Source organism: Trachypithecus francoisi, unplaced genomic scaffold (assembly GCF_009764315.1).
Source record: "Trachypithecus francoisi isolate TF-2019V2 unplaced genomic scaffold, Tfra_2.0 Lachesis_group0, whole genome shotgun sequence".
Taxonomy (NCBI): domain Eukaryota; kingdom Metazoa; phylum Chordata; class Mammalia; order Primates; family Cercopithecidae; genus Trachypithecus; species Trachypithecus francoisi.
The window spans coordinates 76,461,619-76,480,750 of NW_022681453.1; positions in this window are offsets into that span (position 1 = coordinate 76,461,619).

The following is a 19,132-nucleotide window of genomic DNA, read 5'->3' on the forward strand; positions in this document are numbered from 1 at the left end:
GGTGGTGGTTACTGAAGGTTGGGGGTGGCGGTGGCAATTTCTTAAGATAAGACAGCAATGAAGTTTGCCACTTTCATTGACTTTTTCTTCGTGAAAGATTTCTCTGCAGCATGTGATGCATATGATAGCATTTTACCCATAGTAAAACTTCTTTTGAAATTGGAGCCAATCCTCTCAAACCCTGTTGCTGCGTTATTAACGAAATTTATGTAATATTCTAAATCCTTTGCTGTCATTTCAATAATGTACCTAGCAACTTACACAAGAGTAGATTCCATCTCAAGAAATCACTTTCTTTGTTTATTCTTAAGAAGCAAGTCTTCATCTGTTAAACTTTTGTACCGAGATTGCAGCAATTCAGTCACATCATCAGGCTCCACTTCTAATTCCAGTTCTCTTGCTATTTCCACTATATCTGTATCAAAGTTTCCTCCAATGAAGACTTGAGCCCCTTAAAATCATCCATGAGGGATGGAATCAGCTTCCAAACTCATTAATCTTCATATTTTGACCTTCTCCCATGAATCACAATGTTCTTAATGGCATCTAGAATGGTGAATCCTTTCCAGAAGGTTTTTAATTTGCTCTGCCCAGATCCAATAGCGGAATCACAATCTGTGACAGCTACAGCCTAACGAAAAGTGCAAACCACTCCTTGATTCATGTGCTGCACAACAGATGTTGTGTTAGCAGGCATGAAAACATTAATCTCCTTGTATATCTCTGTCCAAGTTCTTGGGTGACTAGGTATATTGTCAATGAACAGCCATACACACACACACACACACACACACACATATATATATTTTTGAGACGGAGTCTCACTCTGTCACCCAGGCTGGAGTGCAATGGTGCGATCTTGGCTCACTGCAACCTCCGCCTCTGGGGTTCAAGTGATTTGCCTGCCTCAGACCCCTGAGTAGCTGAATTTACAGGCACCCACCATTACGCCTAGCTAATTTTTGTATTTTTAGTAGAGATGTGGTTTCACCATGTTAGTCAGGGTGGTCTCGAACTCCTGACCGCAGGTGATTCCCCCACCTCGGCCTCCCAAAGTGCTGGGATCACAGGCATGAGCCACTGTGCCCGGCCCGAACAGCAGTATTTTTAAAAGATTCTTTTTTTCTGAGCAGTAAGACTCAAAAAGTGGGCTTAAAATATCCAGTAAACCATGCTGTTCATAGACATGCTGTCATTCAGGTTTTGTCGCTCCATTTATAGAGCACAGGCAGAGTAGATTTAGCATAATTCTGAAAAGTCATAGGATTTGGGGAAATGGTAAATGAGCATTGATTTCAACTTAAAGTCACCAGCTGCATTAACCTCTAACAAGAGAGTAAGCCTGTCAGGTGAAGCTTTGAAGTGAGGCATTGACTACTTCTCTGTAGATACGCAAGTCTGAGATGGCATCTTCTTCCAATATAAGGCTGTTTAATTTCTTTTGAAAATCTATTGTTTAGTGTAGCTACCTTCATTAATTATCTTAGCTACATCTGCTGGATAACTTGCTGCAGCTTCTACATCAACATTTGCAGCTTTACTTTGCACTTCTATGGATGGACAAGGCTTCTTTTCTTAAAACTCACGAACCAGTCTCTGCTACCTTCAAACTTTTTTTCTGAAGCTTCCTCACCTCCCTTAGCTTTCACAGAATTGAAGAGAGTTAGGGCCTTGTTCTGAATTAGGTTTTGGCTTAAGGGAATGTTGTGGCTGGCTGGATCTTCTATTCAGATGACTCAAAATTTCTTCATAACAGCAATAAGGTTGTTTTACTTTCTTATCATTTATGTATTCACAAAGTAACACTTTTAATTTCCTTCAAGAACTTTTCCTTTGCATTTACAACTTGGTTGTTTGGCATAAGAGGCTTAGCTTTCAGCCTGTCTCAGCTTTTGACACACCTTCCTCATTAAACTTATTCATTTCTAGCTTTTGATTTAAAGTGAAAGATTGCAACTTCCTTTCCCTTTAATACTTAGAGGCTATTTTAGGGTTATTAATTGATCCAATTTCAATACCGTGTCTCAGGGAGTAAGGAGGCCTGAGAAGGAGAAAGATGGGAGAAAGGTTGGTTGTTGGAGCAATCAGAACATACACAACATTTATTAAGTTTACTGTATTATATAAGTGTGGTTCGTGGTGTCCCCAGTAATTATAATAGTAACATCAAAGATCATTGACTACGGATTTTAATAACAGAGATAATAATGAAACAGTGTGAAATATTGCAAGAATTACCAAAATGTGACACAGAGACATAAAGTGAGACATGCTATTGCAATGATGTCAACAGACTTCCTTGATGCAGGGTTGCCACAAACCTTCAATTTGTAAAAAATGCAGTATCTGAGAAGTATAATAAAATAAGATGTGACTGTACTTACTTGCTAAGGGACCTATTACCATACTGGCATCTTACAAAAAAAATTACAAGGAAGGAGATTATATCCAGGGATTCTTTTTGTTTTCAAGGCAAAGGTTACCAAGTTACAATGGACCAAAGTAGCTGGAATGCAAAGGAGTATAATCCTTGTCTTTGAAAAAAGAGCATTTGTTTCAATCATATGGCATATCAAAGTAATCTTTCTCCCTTCCTCCCTCCTTTCCTTGCTGCTGCTGCTTCTTTTCTTTTCTTTCTTTTTTTTTTTTTGGAGAAGGTCTCACTTTGTCACCCAGGCTGCAGTGCAGTAGTGCAATCTTGGCTCACAGAAAACTCTGTTTCCCTCAAACAATCCTCTCACCTCAGCCTCCCAAGTTAGCTGGGACCACATCCATGCTCCACCATGCCCAGCTATCCTTGCTTCTTTACTACATTTCTTTTTTCAACAAGTATTTATCAAGTAATATTGTCAAGTAATATTTATGAGCTTCCCCTCAGGCATTTAGCATCATGATGGCACCATCCTCTAACAATAATGGGAAGGCTATTTTCCACTATTATTAAGCATTAATTCTCCAAATCATTTTGGTATTAATTCTAATAAGTATAGAGATTAAAAAATGCATTCAAACCACATGTGAATATTTGCTATAGGCTTATCTGTGCCTACTGTATGTTCAAAGTTGTCTTTATATCTGAACTTTGTTATAAATAAATGACAGTAAAAATGGAATTTATAGTTTAATGAACTTGACAACTCACTTATTCTGCCATTCATTTTCCATAAAGACCATTCATTCTTCCTTGTTTTACAGGCAACTGAGCTCCAGAAAGCTCAGGTGACTTTAGAACTCAGTTCTTAGTATGTGAATTATGCTCCCATCTCACCCCTCTTCCTTGGTGGAACACTTTCCTCCTCATTTTTTCTTGGACAGTCTGTACAAGCTGCTTGAGGTGTGCAGGAAAGTGAGCCACGTCGAAGTGTACTGCTTTTACATTTTTGCCAGGATGAAGCATAGCCCAAAGTTGCCAATAAAAATGGATTTCTTTATCTTTGTTTCTGAAATTGTGTGATGACAATTTCTAAGGGCCCAAATCATCTCAATTTCAGGGAATATAATAATGAGGGAGCCAGAAGCAGTGAGGGGCTCACACCTGCTAATCCCAGCACTTTGGGAGGCCAAGGTGAGCAGATCGCTTGAGCCCAGGACTTTGAGACCAGCCTGGGCAACATGGCGAAACCCTGTCTCTACAAAAAATACAAAAAATTAGCTGGGCACGGTGGGGTATGTCTGTGGTCCCAGCTATTCAGGAGGCTGAAGTGAGAGAATCACTTGAGCCTAGGAGGTCGAGGCTTCAGTGTGCCATGATTGCACCACAGCACTCCATCATCCTGGGTGACAAAGTGAGACCCTGTCCTCCCACCAAAAAAAAAAAAAGAGGGAGCTTCATCTCCCAAGAAAATGAATTAGATAGGAATAATAGAAAATTTTACTCTCAGAATAATAGGGTTCCAGCTCCTGCAACCAAAAAAAGATAGTACTTTTTTACAACCTGAGATTACTTTTTCAAGCATTTCTCCAGTTTCACTGGCACTGAAGTAATAGTTAGCAATGCATCTGAGCTTTTCTTCCTCTAACGAGCAGGCAGAGCAGTCATAGATCATCATTTGGAGGACTATAAAATAAGCCATAGCTTAGCAAAAGGACCAAAATACATTCAGAGGAGGATGCTATTGGTAAATGTCCTCAAAGCCTATAATCTGGAAAAATACAAGGGTATATCTCTGAAACTGTGAGGATTAGCAAACTAGCTAACCTGAATCTCTGTCTTCTGGTAGTACAGACTAGGTAGTTTCAAATCTGAGTAGTTTCTCCATAAAAGCATTTCTTCCCAAACATTTCTTGCCAAACTCCCAAATGAGAAAAATAAAATACAGTTTTATAATTTTCGAGAAAGATTATGGGATTATGGGATTTAGAAAGAAAAGCATTCTGTAGAGTTGGGGAAATCTGGAAGACTCTTGAGGACACAGCTTTGCTGAAGTTGCTGGTTGTCACAAGACTCTTCAAAAACTACTTTCCATCAGACATCTCCCAGGGCTCTGAGGTGAATATTAACTCAGCAGAAAGATCCTTTTCTGCTACATAGGCAGGAGGTCCAGACACAGGGGAGTGGGCACAACCCAGCTGGTCTCATTTTCTGTAATATAGTTAATAATGAAGCTCATACTTTCTCAACTTCTAGAAGCCTGGAGGATGAAAGCAGCCCAAGAGTAGGGTGAATGATGGCCTCAGTTGGCCCTTCTTAATGTATCTCAGTACTGAACGTGTGGAGATTCTAGAGAAATAGAAGGCCCTTGGAAAGTACCTCTGTCGTTTCTCTGCCACCACGCTCCCTGCTCTCCCTGCCAGATTGCTTTTCTTTCCTTTCTATTCCTTGGCTGTCCTTCACTTCATGGTGTGGGGTGTGCAGATGGCAGGCTGTGGCTTGGTGAGTGCTCTTCACTTCAGGTCAAGGTGAGGCACAGTTAACACGCTAACTACTTTTCCTCAGTTCTTTCCGAGTTGTGCAAAGCTCCTGATGCCAGACTTCCTCTTAAATTTGCACATTATTAAAGTCCAGAGTTAAGATTTGGTGATGAGGGGCAAAGCACCAGCTGTAACAGAAATCAATGGGTATCATGAAAAGGCCACTGGACTTGGGAAAACTGGGTGCCTGTCCTTGCCCTGCCATGTACTTACCTGTGTGACTGGAGGTGAGATGTTTTACCTATGGGCCTCAGTTTCTCATTACAAAATGACAGAGAGGACTAGATACCTAAGTTCTAAGTTTGTGACATTTGTAAATTTTTCTTTGCCCTTTGTGAGAGGAGTGCTAAATTTAGAGGCTTCCTGTGGTTGAATTCATGTCCAATTCTCAGGGAACCCAGACTTCCCAGTTCAGAACCCGGTTCCAGATTTTTGTGGGAATGGGGAAAGGTATTAAATAACTCCATTGAATTCTTTCCTGCATAATGCATTGCTGTGGTTGAGACTCAATAAGGTCATCACCTCCAACACACAGAACCCCTCATCATCTCCTTACAGCCAGACTGGAACTTCCAAGGACACCAGGTTGGCAAGGATTCTGAACATCCTAAATATCTAAAGAGTCCCTCTAATAAGGCACATATTTGTTCTTCAACACTGTTTCCTAACTTGAGACCACAAATGCGTAATCTCTCTAATATCCTAAAGCTTGGACAAACTGGGCAGCCCCTGAGCAGACCGCACAGAGCTTAAATGTCAGTGCTTTCCTTCCAGAAAGCGAAAGAATGATCCTACACCTCCCAGTCCATGGGTTGATACCCTTCACCAAGGGAGCCTGGTGAAGAAGTGGGTGATTTTAAATAGCTAAGACTGCCCATGGGCAAACGTTCTTTGGCTTTTCTCCTCTGCAATAAGCATGTCCTCCTCTCTCCTGGTCCTTTTCTCCTTTCCCAGGCCCCTCTATCCATAATAATTCTGGCTCTCAGATGACAATTGATTAGGTGTAACCGATAGGGTAAAGGTGACACCCTTCCCAAGGCTATCTATAATGCAAAAGGATATCCAAGAAAAAAGAGAGGTAGGGAACACCTTGGAAAACCATTTCTGGAAGACAGCCAGTCCCTACTGTAGACAAGCCTCATTTTCCTTCCCCCAAATGTTAAAGAGTAAATTCCTCCTGTAGCCTTAGCTCTCTTTTCTATCTTTGGCTTGCTTCTTATCATGAACTATCTTTAGAGTGCCAAATTAGAACAGGGTAGGCAGAGGCAGGAATATGCCCAAATTTGGGAAGAAATGGTTGGGAATAGTTGAAAGCCTTGATATGTGCAAAGAATCATTTGACCAACCCAGTTCTTAATACAGGATACTAACTTAAAGTTTAGACTCAAGTTATATGATAATTCAAACATTTATTGTATTTATACTATTTTATATGGACTTTTCCAGGAACCAGGAATACAAAACTGACATTTCTCTGTACAGAGGCTCAGACTAGTAGAGAACAGTTAGGTACACCGTTAATTATAAGCTAATATGTATCATCAATTATGGGTTTTTATGGGGGTATGGAAGTTGGAAGGGACTAGGGAGAGATGATGAGTGATGAAGGTTATGTAGTCTTTTGGACAATGGAATTATAACATTGCTCTTCCTTTCAAGCACCACATGATTTAGCAAGTACTTCATATTGGCTCCACCATTAACATGGTCAATGGCTTCTGGATACTCACAGTTCAGGCACAGTTTCTCCTGAAGATTTTTTACTTCTCCCATCTTTAAGAAGTTGTCTGGATGTCCATGAAAGATGCTGACACTTGTATTAATTCATTAAAAAAACACCATGCCCTCCCCAAAATAAACTACATAAAAAGTAATGAATTCATAGAAGAAAATTTCACCAAGATTGAAACTACAGAATATCCTTAGACTTGCACTTTGAGCTTTGAGAAATGTGTGCCTATTCACCATTCCAACATGAAGAGACTCTACAGTAGGAAAAAATAATTAACACACTTATAGTCTACTGCCCATGCAAGGATCAGCTCTGGCTGGGAGGCCAAAGATGGGTGACATCGTTATGCTCTGCCTTTATTTTTTCCTTCTGACCCAATTAGCTTCCTAATTGGAGGAAGGAGGTGTGGTAAAGCTATATGAAGACTATGGTTTAATTAGACCAGAAAACACTGTCATAATCTCTGGGGTCATCAGAATGTCCAGTTTTGCTCTTGGCCAAGATAAGGGCAGTGGGATTTATGATGTGTTGTTTACAGTCCGAAACTACTCTGATGATCACCAGGGTCAGTTTCTTTAATGATGGTTTCCAACTAGCCTAACACATTAAGTAAGCCTGGCTGGTAACATGACCAGAGAGACATAAAGACCCTGTTGGGAATGACTTTGAGCTCTCAAAGTCAAGATTTCTTACACAAATCTATCAGCTGGAGAAAATGAAGGCAGTGTGGTATACGTGTGCAAATAAGGACACTGTGAAGCTTAAGTGTGGAATGTCTCTTGGACCCCTGATGTCATCTGTATTCTCTTTTTCTTCATGTACTATATCCTTTGCCTATAAATAAAAGGTTTATTTGATTATGCTGTGTGGAGTCTGGTTTTGCAGGGTGGCATATATATATTAACATATATACAAAATATTAAATATAAAATGTTAAAATATTTTATATTGTATGTTAAATGTAAAAGACATAAATATAAAACATAAAATATTATATAGTATTTATAAGTATAAAATATAAAAAATTCTAATTACCAATTTCACAACTTTAGAGAAAAGTTGTGTGCTGCTTTCAAGGAACTTCACTTAACCAGATTTCTCACCAAATTAGGGGACTTAATCTAAAACAAGGGAAGAAACTAAAATTCAACTGATATTCCCTCCTCACAAACAGCAGACAGTAGTAATTGTGTCTGTGTGGAACTGGCTCTCAAAGCAGGAGTTTCAAGCAATGTAGAGGAAAAGCACACACCCACAAAATTCCCTCACTGCAATTTTCTATGGCCCCTGCCTTCCTTCCACATCCTTAAAGTAGCTTCCAGCCCCTTAGAATAAGTTAAAGATAGCATTCAAACATTGTCCAGGAAAAGAGGGATTAGGTAAGGAAGATTCTATCCATGCTATTTTTTTGGCAAATATTAGGCCCAACTGGAATGTTAAATGTTTAAAGATGAGTACACAGGAACCTTAAAGAAAGGGCCTATGTAAAAGGCATACAAACACTCAAAAATTGCTTACCTACAAAGAAAACACACAGTCACTTAAAATAGAGCAGGGAAACCTTTAACTTCTTGGTAATTCTACATGAAACAAAAAAGATTAATTTCTGATAGAAAAAAAGGGTGACTCAAATTATTTTCCAGACAAGCTGTCCTTTGTATTAAATGGCTACAGAAAGTAATAAAAAATCCAAAACCTCTTTGAATAATAAGACGAATAGAAAAAGTCTGGAGTTAGTAAATAATTATTAGATGCTGAAGATATATATACCAAACCTCAGGAAATTTATCAGTCAAAACTCTTTCAGAAAAGAAAAATCTATTTTAAGACTGCTTCCAGCTGATAGATGAATTAGCATTAAAAAGTTATGAATGAGGAAGTTATGTCATGAACAAATTAAGTTTAATTACTTACGATAACTGGGATTAATAAACTAAAAGGGAAACTATTCATTGTTGAAAAAAACTATATATAGTCAAACATTTTTTAAAAAGAAATTACAAATTAACAAATTATGACAGCATAAATTCCAAGCAGCACCACAATTTTATATCCCACTAAGAAAGTATGCTGCTAACTAAAAACAATGCCTTTTTATTACTTAGAATTTGTATTTTATATTTGTTTAAAGACTGCTTAAAGACTGATTTATCATGTATCACTCTCTAATAACATAAAGGGAAACAATAAGCTAAATAAATTAATAAAGCTATTCCTAAAACATTTTCCCATTTCAAGCCAGAATCTTTTGAATCACTATTTGATTCATTGCTGTAGATGTCTGAAGTTTTCCACACAGAATAGTTCTCTGCACCATTGAGAGAACTGAGGATGCTGCCTAATTTCTTAAGGGAGTTTCTCTGCTGTCTCCAGGATTTTTTTCTAAGCTATCAATATGCAGTCTGTATAATTTGAGGCTGTCATGTTCTTGTTCTTAACAGGAGGCATCAAAGGAAGATTTTCAGACAAGTAACACACTTATTCTCTCCTCAAATGGTCCTTCAGTGGTGTGTCGACTGAAATGTCAAGAAGTTGTACTTATTCAGTCATGCCAAATACCTGCATGCATAGGCAAAGGCAGCTTCATCACTACCATCACAAGGCAGCAGCTATTTTAACATGCTATTGCTTAAAACATTCCAATTTCAGAGATAGTAACATGTGAAAACACAAGTTTCAGAATCGACGCAATAGAAGATAGTAGACCTGGACAAAATACGCAGAGCTTATTAAAACAGACTGGGAGTTGGGAGGAAACATATCCTAAGTTCCTCATCTTTCAGTGAAGATAGTAAATTAATAATTTTATTTTTTGAAGTTGATAACATCATAAAGTTCTAAGTTGCTTTTAAAAACGTAAAAGTAAACACTAGTAATAAAACAGGCTAGGAGTATAGGTGTAATAAATTTCAAATATTATAAAAAACTTTCAGATCAGTTCAAAATACCAAACCAATACTAACTTTCTCAAAAAAATTATTGAGTACTAAAGATAGGCCAAACTACACCTAATAATTCAATTAAAATATGCAAATAACAATTAATAGAACATTAATGATACCAATATTAACATTAGTATCAATATATTAACATTAGCAATATTAATGTCATATAATATTTACATTATAAAAAATGCAAACAATATTATCCATAATAATATTGACCAATAAAATATAATATTAAATAGCATTAGATGGGAAAAAGTGGTAACTTTTAATTATTAAGGACATATATAAATCAGTTAAGATATAAGTGGCATGAACCTTTTTGCACCAAAAAAAAAAAAAAAAAAACCACAATGGTGAATGATACAAAATAAAAACAGTCAGAAATAAAATACAAGGGGAAAATGACAATAACGTAATAAATTTTGTACTAAGAAACAGCATATATTCTATTTAAATGCTCATGAAACATTCACAAAATTTGTCATAAAGGAAATAGTCATAATTCTATAAAAGGTAGACTATAGATATCAACCCCTAACCAAAGACATAAAAACCAGAAATTAATCATTAACAAAAATTGAGGTTATGGTGTATAAAAACTTCAAACACACTACCCTTGACTCAAAACACAATAGTTGGAAAATAATGATAATGACAATACTATATTTCAAAGTCTTTGAAGATGGGCCTAAAGTATACATACTTCAAGCAATGATTCTAGTAGTTATAAATATATTAACGAATAAGAAAAAAATGTCTTTCAACTACACATAAAAGATATTAGAGCATAAACCCTAGGAAAAAAGAAGGTAAACTTTAATAAAGCAAGAATTAATTAAAGAGAGGATTCTAGGAAGATGGCAGAGCAAGAAGCTCTGTCATCCAAACATTGGGTATCTGTGCACTGATCACTGATTGCTGCTTTTGATCACACAAAAGCAGACAAAATGGTGGCAGCTAATGGTGTTACACTTCCCCTTATTGTTCTAAGCCACTTTCTCTTGGATTGAAGTGACTTCTAGGGGATTTAAAAGGCTGGGGCCCTTTTCCTTCTCCCCATCCACTTCAATTTTTCTCTTTCCTCCCTTTTGGGAAATCTTTCTGGAGCTGAAAGGCACAAAAACTGAAATGAAAAATTCACTAGAGGAACTCAGAGACAGATTGGAGCAGGTGGAATAGAGAATCAGGAACACACAACAATGAAAATAACTGAGTCTGAGAACAGAAAGACTAAAGAAAATTGAACAGAGATCAAGGGACCCATGGAACATCTTCAAGCAGACAAACACATTATAAGAGTTCAAAAGGAAAAGAGAAAGGGGCACATGGAATATTTAAAAAAAAATAATGACTGAAAACTTTTCAAATCTGATAAAAGCCATGAGTATAAACATCCAAGAAACTCAATGTAATCCAAGTATCAAGAACTCAAAGAGACCCATACCAAGATACATTATATCTAAACTGTTGAAAGACAAAGACAAAGACAGAATTTGGAGAGCAGCAAGAAAAAAGCAACTCATTATAAACAGGGATTCCCAATAAGATTATTAGCAGATTTGTCATCAGAAACTTTGGAGACTAGAAGACAGTGGGCTAATATATTTAAAGTGCTATAGGGGGGAAAAAAAAAGAAAAAAAAAAAAAACAACCCTGCCAACCAAGAATTCTCCATCTGGCAAAACTGTCCTTCAAAAGTGAGGGAGAAACAGGCATTTCCAGATGAACAAAAGCTGAGGGTGTTTGTTGCCACTAGATCTGCCCTGTAAGAAGTACTAAAGGAAGTTCTATAAGTTGAAAAGGAAGGACAGTAGACAAGAGGAAATGAGAAATTTAAATGTTCACTACAATAAAATAAAACACAAAAGAAACATTAATGCAAAAAATGAGAGGAAAACAGCTTTAAGACATATATAAAACAAATAGCAAAATGATAAAAGTAAGTCCCTCTTTATCAGCAATTACTTTAAATGTAATAGGTTAAACAGGAGAGACATAGGCAAAAGACATACATAGGCAGAATGAATTTTTAAAAAAACCACAATCCAACTATCTGCTTCCTTCAAGAGACTTACTTTAGTTCTAAAGGCATAAATAGGTTAAAAGTGAAAGAATGAAAAAGAGTATTCTATGCAAATAATAACCAAAAGAGAGCAATGGTGGCTATATTAATATCAGATGACATAAAGTTCAAATCAAAAATGATTATGAGAGACAAAGAAGGATATTATATATTAATAAATGGTTCAATATAGCAACAAGATATAACTATAAACATTTACATATCTAATAACAGATCATCAAAGAATATACAGCAAAAATGGACAGAATTGAAAGGAGAAACAGAAATATCTACAACAATATTTGCAGAATTCAATATCCCACTCTCAATAATGGATAGAATAACTAGACAGAAGGTAAGTAAGGAAATAGAGGGCTTGAACAACACAATAAATTACCTAGATCTAACAGACGTGTACAGAACACTCTATATATCAACAAGAGAATACAAATTCTTTTGAAGTACACATGGGGCATTTTCCAGGATAGAACATACATAGGTCACAAATTATGTCTCAGTCGATTTTAAAAGATAGATGTCATACAAAGTATCTTCTTTGACCATAACGGAATAACATTATAAATCAATAACAGAAGGAAAACTGAAAAATTCACAAATTTGAGGAAATTAGACAACACTCTTAAATAACCAAAGAAGAAATCACAAAGGAATTTAAAAATATTTAGAAATGAATGATAATGGAAATACATACCAAACTTATGAGATACAATAAAAGCAGTGCTAAGGAGAACATTTATAGCTACAGAAACATTAAAAAACAAACAAACAAACAAAAAAAAAAAACAAGATTTGAAATGAACAACCTAACTTTACAACTTCAGGAATTAGAAAAAGAACAAAATCACCCAATACTAGCAGAAGTAAGGAGTTGAACAGAGATGAATGAAATAGAAAATATGAAAATAATCCAGAAAAACAAAAGTTGTTTCTTTGAAAAGATCAACAAAATTGACAAACCTTTAGGTAGATGGACTAGGAAAAAAAGAGAGAAGCCTCCGATTACTAAAATATACAAATGAAAGTGGGCCATTACTACTGATTCTACAGAAATAAAAAGAATTATAAGAGAGTACTATCAGCAACTGTACACCAACAAATTGGATAACATACATGAAATGGACAAATACCTAGAAACATAAAACCTACCAAACCAAGTCACAAAGAAATAGAAAACCTGAGTAGACTTAGCAAGGAGATTGAATCAGTAATAAAAAACCACTCAACATAGAAAAGCTATGGACTGGAGAGTTTCATTGGTGAGTTTTACAAACATTTAAAGAACTAACACCAATCCTTCTCAAACGTTTTCAAAAACTTGAAGAGGAGAGAACACTCCCTAACTAATTCGAAGAGGCCAGAATTACCATGATACTAAAGCAGACAAATAAATTACAAGAAAACAAAACTACAGACCAATATCTCTTATGAACAAAACTAGAGGCCAATATCTCTTACGAACGTGTAAAAATACTCACCATCCACAGAGAGCAAGTGTAGATAAACTCAGAACATGCCTGAGACCTGGTTAATTAATAATACTGACTTCTGGGGAGTTGAAAAGAAGGGACTTCACAGTACAGAGGATCAAAGCTGCCAGTGTTGGGAAAGGCAGATTGCTGGGGAAAGGAGTGAGATCTGGACCAAGGTAGCATCCTCTGGAAACTTGTGATGAAGGTAAGAATGAAAAAATTGCTATAAATTAAAGTCCTACTAGAACAAAACAGCATCTCTGAATCAGAAAACACACTATGCCTATGCTCCAAAACATTTACTTTTATTAGAGTAACTGCATGTGCACAGGTGCACGCATGCACGCACGCACACACACACACTTCTCAACAAAATAGTAGCAAGCTGAATTCAGTGCATATTAAAAAGATTATACACCATGACCAAATGGGATTTATTCCTGGAATGATCAATGCAATACGTAACATTAACAGGATGAAAAAAAACCATGTGATTATTTCAATTCATGCAGAAAAAGCATTTGATACTCTTTCATGATAAAAACCCTTAGAAAAGTAGACAAAAACTACAACATCCAATCCATATACACAACAAACAATACATACAATCCATACATAAAAAACACACACCAAATATCATAAGCAATGGTGAAAGACTGAAAGTTTTTCCTCTATAATCAGGAACAAGGCAAGCATCCTCACTTTCGCCACTTCTATGAAACATGGCACTGGAAGTCTTAGCTAGAGCAATTAGGCAGAAAAAAAAATGCAAGGCATCCAAATTGAGTAGAAAGAAGTAAGATTATCTCTGCAGATGACATGATCTTATGTGTAGAAAACCCTAAAGATTCCACAAAACCACCACTAGAACTAATAAATGAATTCAGCAAAGTATCAGGATACAAAGTCAACACAAAAAATCTGTTGCATTTCTACATACTAACAATGAACAATCCAAACAGCAAACTAAGAAAACAATTCCATTTGCAATAGCAGCAAAAAGTATAAATTACTCGGCTGAGTGCAGTGGCTCATGCCTGTCAACCCGGCACTTGGGGAAGCTAAGGTGGGTGGATCACTTCAGGTCAGGAGTTCAAAATCAGCCTGGCCAACATGGTGAAACCCCATCTCTACTAAAAATTAGCTGGGCACGGTGGTGCATGCCTATAATCCTAGTTACTCGGGAGGCTGAGGCAGGAGAATTTCTTGAACTCGGGAGGTGAAGGTTGCAGTGAGCCAAGATCATGCCACTGCACTCCAGCCTGGGCGACAGATTGAGACTCCGTCTCAAAACAAAAACAAAAACAAGAAGAACAGAATAGATCACTTGGAAATTAACTTAATCATTGAGGTAAAAGACCCGCACAACAAAGGCTACAAAACATTTCTGAAAATTAAAGACATAAATAAATGAAAAGATGTACATAAATTGGATGACAATTTTATTAAGCTGTCAATACTAAAATGATCTACAGATTTAATGCAATCCATATCAAAATCTTAATACTTTTTTTTTTTTTTTGCAGAAATAGAAGAACCCATTGCAAAATTCATACAGAATATCAAGAGACCCTGCATAGCCAAAACAATCTTGAAAATGAAGAATAAAGCCAAGGACTTACACTTCTAGATTTCAAAATTGACTACAAAGCTATAGTAATCAAAAGAGTATAGTACTGTCATAAAGACAGACATACAAACCAATGGAATAGAACAAAGATTCCAGAAATAAACCCTCACATATGTAGTCAAATGATTATTGACAAGGATAACAAGACCAATTAATGGAGGAACAGACAGTCTTTTCAACAAATAGTGTTGAGAAAATTGGATGGCCACATGCCAAAGAATGAAGCTGGACCCTTACCTAACACCATATACAAAAATAAACTCACATAAACTCAAAATGTATCCAAGACCTAAGTATGAGACCTAAAACTATAAAACTCAATAGAAAACACAGGGAAAAATTTTCACAACATTTGATTTGGCAGTGACACCGAAGGCACAGGCAATGGAAGAAAAAATAGACAATTTGGACTTCATTAAAATTTAAAATTTTGTACATCAAAACCTATTATCAACAGAGTAAAAAGGCAAGACAGATTAGGAAAAATATTTGCAAATAATATATCTGATAGGGGATTAATATCAAGATATATAGAGAACTCCTAAAACTCAACAATGGCAACAAAACAAACAACCAGATTCAAAAGTGAGCAAAGGATTTGAATAGACATTTCTCCAAAGAAGATATACAAATGACCAACAAGCACATAAAAAGATGCTCAACATTACTAATTATTAGCGCAAGGGAAATCAAGTCTACATCATCATACCCATTACAATGGCCACTAAAAAAACAAAAACAAAAATATAAAACAACAAGTGTTGGTGAGTATATGAGGAACTTGGAACCCTTGTATACTGTTGGTGGGAATGGAAAATGGTAGAGTTTCTAAGGAAAACAGTACGCCAGATCCTCAAAAAATTAAAAATGTGCCCTTTAATTTACAAAGAATTACCATATAATCCAATAATTCCACATCCAGGGGTGGGTGTGTGTGTGTGTGTGCATGTGTGTATATATCAGCTACACCCACTAGCATTCCCACCAACAGTATACAAGGGTTCCAAGTTCCCCACATACTAACACTTGCTGTTTTCTGTTGTGTGCGTGTGTTTTTTTAGTGGCCATTGTAATGGGTATGATGTGATATCTCACTGTAGATTTGATTTGCCTTTCCCTAATAATTAGTGATGCTGATCATCTTTCCATGTGCTCGTTGGTCATTTGTATATCTTCTTTGGAGAACAGCCTATTCAAGTCCTTTTCCCACTTTTCATGTATATACACTCAAAAGAACTGAAAGCAAGGTCTCTAAGAGATTATTTGTACGCTTACGTTCATAGCATCATTATTCACAAAAGCTAAATTGCTGTAAGCAACTCAGGTGTCCACTGATGGATGAACGGATAAAGAAATGTGGCATATACATAAAATGAAACGTTATTCTGTCTTAAAAAGCAAAGAAATTCTGACATACTACAACACTGATGAACCTTGAGGACATCATGCTATGTAAAATAAGTCAGTCACAAAAGGACAAATACTGTATGATTCCACTTATAAATGAGGTATTTAGAATAGCCAAAATCATAAAGACAGGAAGTGGGATGTTGGCTGCCATAGACTGAGGGGAGGGAGGAATGGGGAGTTAGTGCTTAATGGGTATAGAGTTTCAGTTTTGCAACATGAAAAGGGTTCTGGAGGTAGATAGTGGTGATGGTTGCATACTATAAATATACAAATGTGCTTAACAACTACTGAATTGTACACTTAAAATGGTTAAGACAGGAAATTTTATGCTGTGCATGTTACCACAATAAAAATGGAAAAAATAACTAGAAATAGCTTGTTAGAACCTATACTTTTACAAAACAAGAGAAAAAACTTTCAGACACAAAATAAAGAATGAGAAAAACAGAACTACACCAATGGGAAATTCAAAGGATTATGAGAATAAATAATAAATTCCTATGCAAATAAATTCAAAAATCTGTATGAATGGCTTTTTTAAGCAAAACAAATGATCAAGAGTGAACCAAGAAGAGGAAAAGGAAGAGAGAGAATGTTGTGAGAGGGAAAAATAAAGTATCTCAAAAAAGTGCCCAGCCTAGGCAATTTTACTAGTGAGTTCTTTCAGAACTTCAGGGAACACATAAAGTTGATTATTTTAAAAATCTTTCCAGGGCACTAAGGCCAATGGGAGTTAGTAGCTTGACCCCCACCACATCCATATGGGATTGTTAGGAATATGGGTTGATAAATCCCCAGCAGGATTAAATGCATGATTTGCAAAGTCAGCAAGTTTCAGTCATCTTGACAGCCACAGGGTGGTACTTGAAGCAACTAAAACAGCAAGTGAGAGCAGAAGTTCTGCAGGATTGTTGGGGGTCTGTTATGATTCTATTTGAGCAAAATATCACCTTCTCATTACATTCATATTTGACATAGACGCTTATTGGTTGTAAAGCTTTGTATTTTAATTTGTAAATGTTTTGGTTTTCCTCTAAAAAGTATAAGCAGTTTATACTTTATTATGTTTGTATGTATTTAAATAACAGTAAAGTAGAAAAAAGTCCATGCTGACATTTATGACATTTTTTTTTTCCTTTAAAAGGAAGTTTAAGAAACTCTGCTCTAGGTTTCAGAGAAAAAAAATTGCACTTTATTGAGCTTGACTTTCTCTGCCTCTTCTCCCCACAGGAAAGGCAGGCGTTCATGGGAAAAATCAGGAAATCAGGTAAAGGAAAAAGGAGCCAAGGAGGATATGGCCTATTTAATCAAGCCTATTGGGTCTATACAGAAAAGCAAAAAGATTCTCTGCAGATCTACCAAGTCTAGTCCAGCTTACAACTGACAAGGCTTCCACATGAGACTTCAGAGGCAAAAAATGCCTTAGAGTTATAGAGTAATTCTGTTAAGCTATCCCCCCTCTATGCGGATCTTGAAAACCTACGGCAGCAAGATGCAGCTGGAACAAGGATTTGAGATCTTGAGTCTAAGCCATCTTTCTCTCTATAACCAACTGCCATGTTGCTGCTTTCCCTCAGGATTAGGCACATTCCTGGATAGTTCAGTCCTAGGACCAATGACAGAGTTAGACCAGGTCATTCACTGCAGGCCACACTTATGGCACAACCAAAGGCTATGCAGAAACTATCAAGGGAACAGATTCAGTGCATTATGTGTAGGTCATAACTGTGCAGAAGAGAATCTAAAAATAGAAAGGAACTTTAGAAATCAGTCCAACTTCTACACTAATGAAGGAATATCTTCTAAAATATCCTGATGACATAATCTCTTCCTAAAAACTTCAGTGATAATTTATTACTATTCTCTACTACTCTTCAGGAAGGTTCCTTTAACTGTTGAAAAGTAACCTATTTTGGGAAAGTCCTCATTATAATAATAATCATTACCGTATAAATCTTACTGTAGTTTGGTTCTCCAGAGCAGAAAAAAAGTCTGCTTCTTTTTTCACATGAAAATTGCTCCTCTCCAGGCTACGCTATACTGATTTCAGGTGCATGCAGGATATGGTTTCTAGACCTCGGACCTTCTTAAAACAGTGGTGCCCACAAGACCTCCAGTGGATACACATCAGAACTTCGCATCTTAAAAAAAATTACTTTTATTTCAGATTGAGGGGGTACATGTACAGGTTTGTTACATTGCGTATATATGGGGTATATTGCATAATGGTAAAGTTTGGGCTTCTAGTGGACCCATCACCCACACAGTGAACATTGTACCCAACAGGTATTTTGTCAACCCTCATGCCCATCCCATCTCATACGGTTAGGCTTTGTGTCCCCACCAAAATCTCATCTTGAATTGTAATCCCCATAATCCCCAGGTGTTGAGGAAGGAACCAGGTGGAGGTAATTGAATCATGGGGACAGTTTCCCCCATGCTGTTCTCATGATAGTAAGTTCTCATGAAATCTGATGGTTTTATAAGCATCTGGCATTTCCCCTGTTGGCACTCACTCTCTCCTGCTGCCTTGTGAAGAAGGTGCCTGCTTCTGTTTCGCCTTTGGCCATGCTTATGAGTTTCCTGAGGCCTCCCCCCAGCCATGCAGAACTGTGAGTTATTTAAACCTCTTTTCTCTATAAATTACCCAGTCTCGGGTATTTCTTTATAGCAGCGTGAGAATGGACTAATGCACCACCCTTCTCACTTTGGAGTCCTGTGTCCATGTGTACCCACTGTTTAGCTCCCACTTATAATTGAGAACATGTGGTATTTGATTTTATTTTCTGAATTATTTCAGTTAGGATAATGGCTTCCAGCTGCATCCATGTTGTTGTAAAGCACATGGTTTCACTATTTTTTATGGCTGCAAAGTATTCCATGGTGTATATGTACCACATTTTCTTATTCCAGGCACTACTGATGGACACTTAGGTTGAGTCCACAATT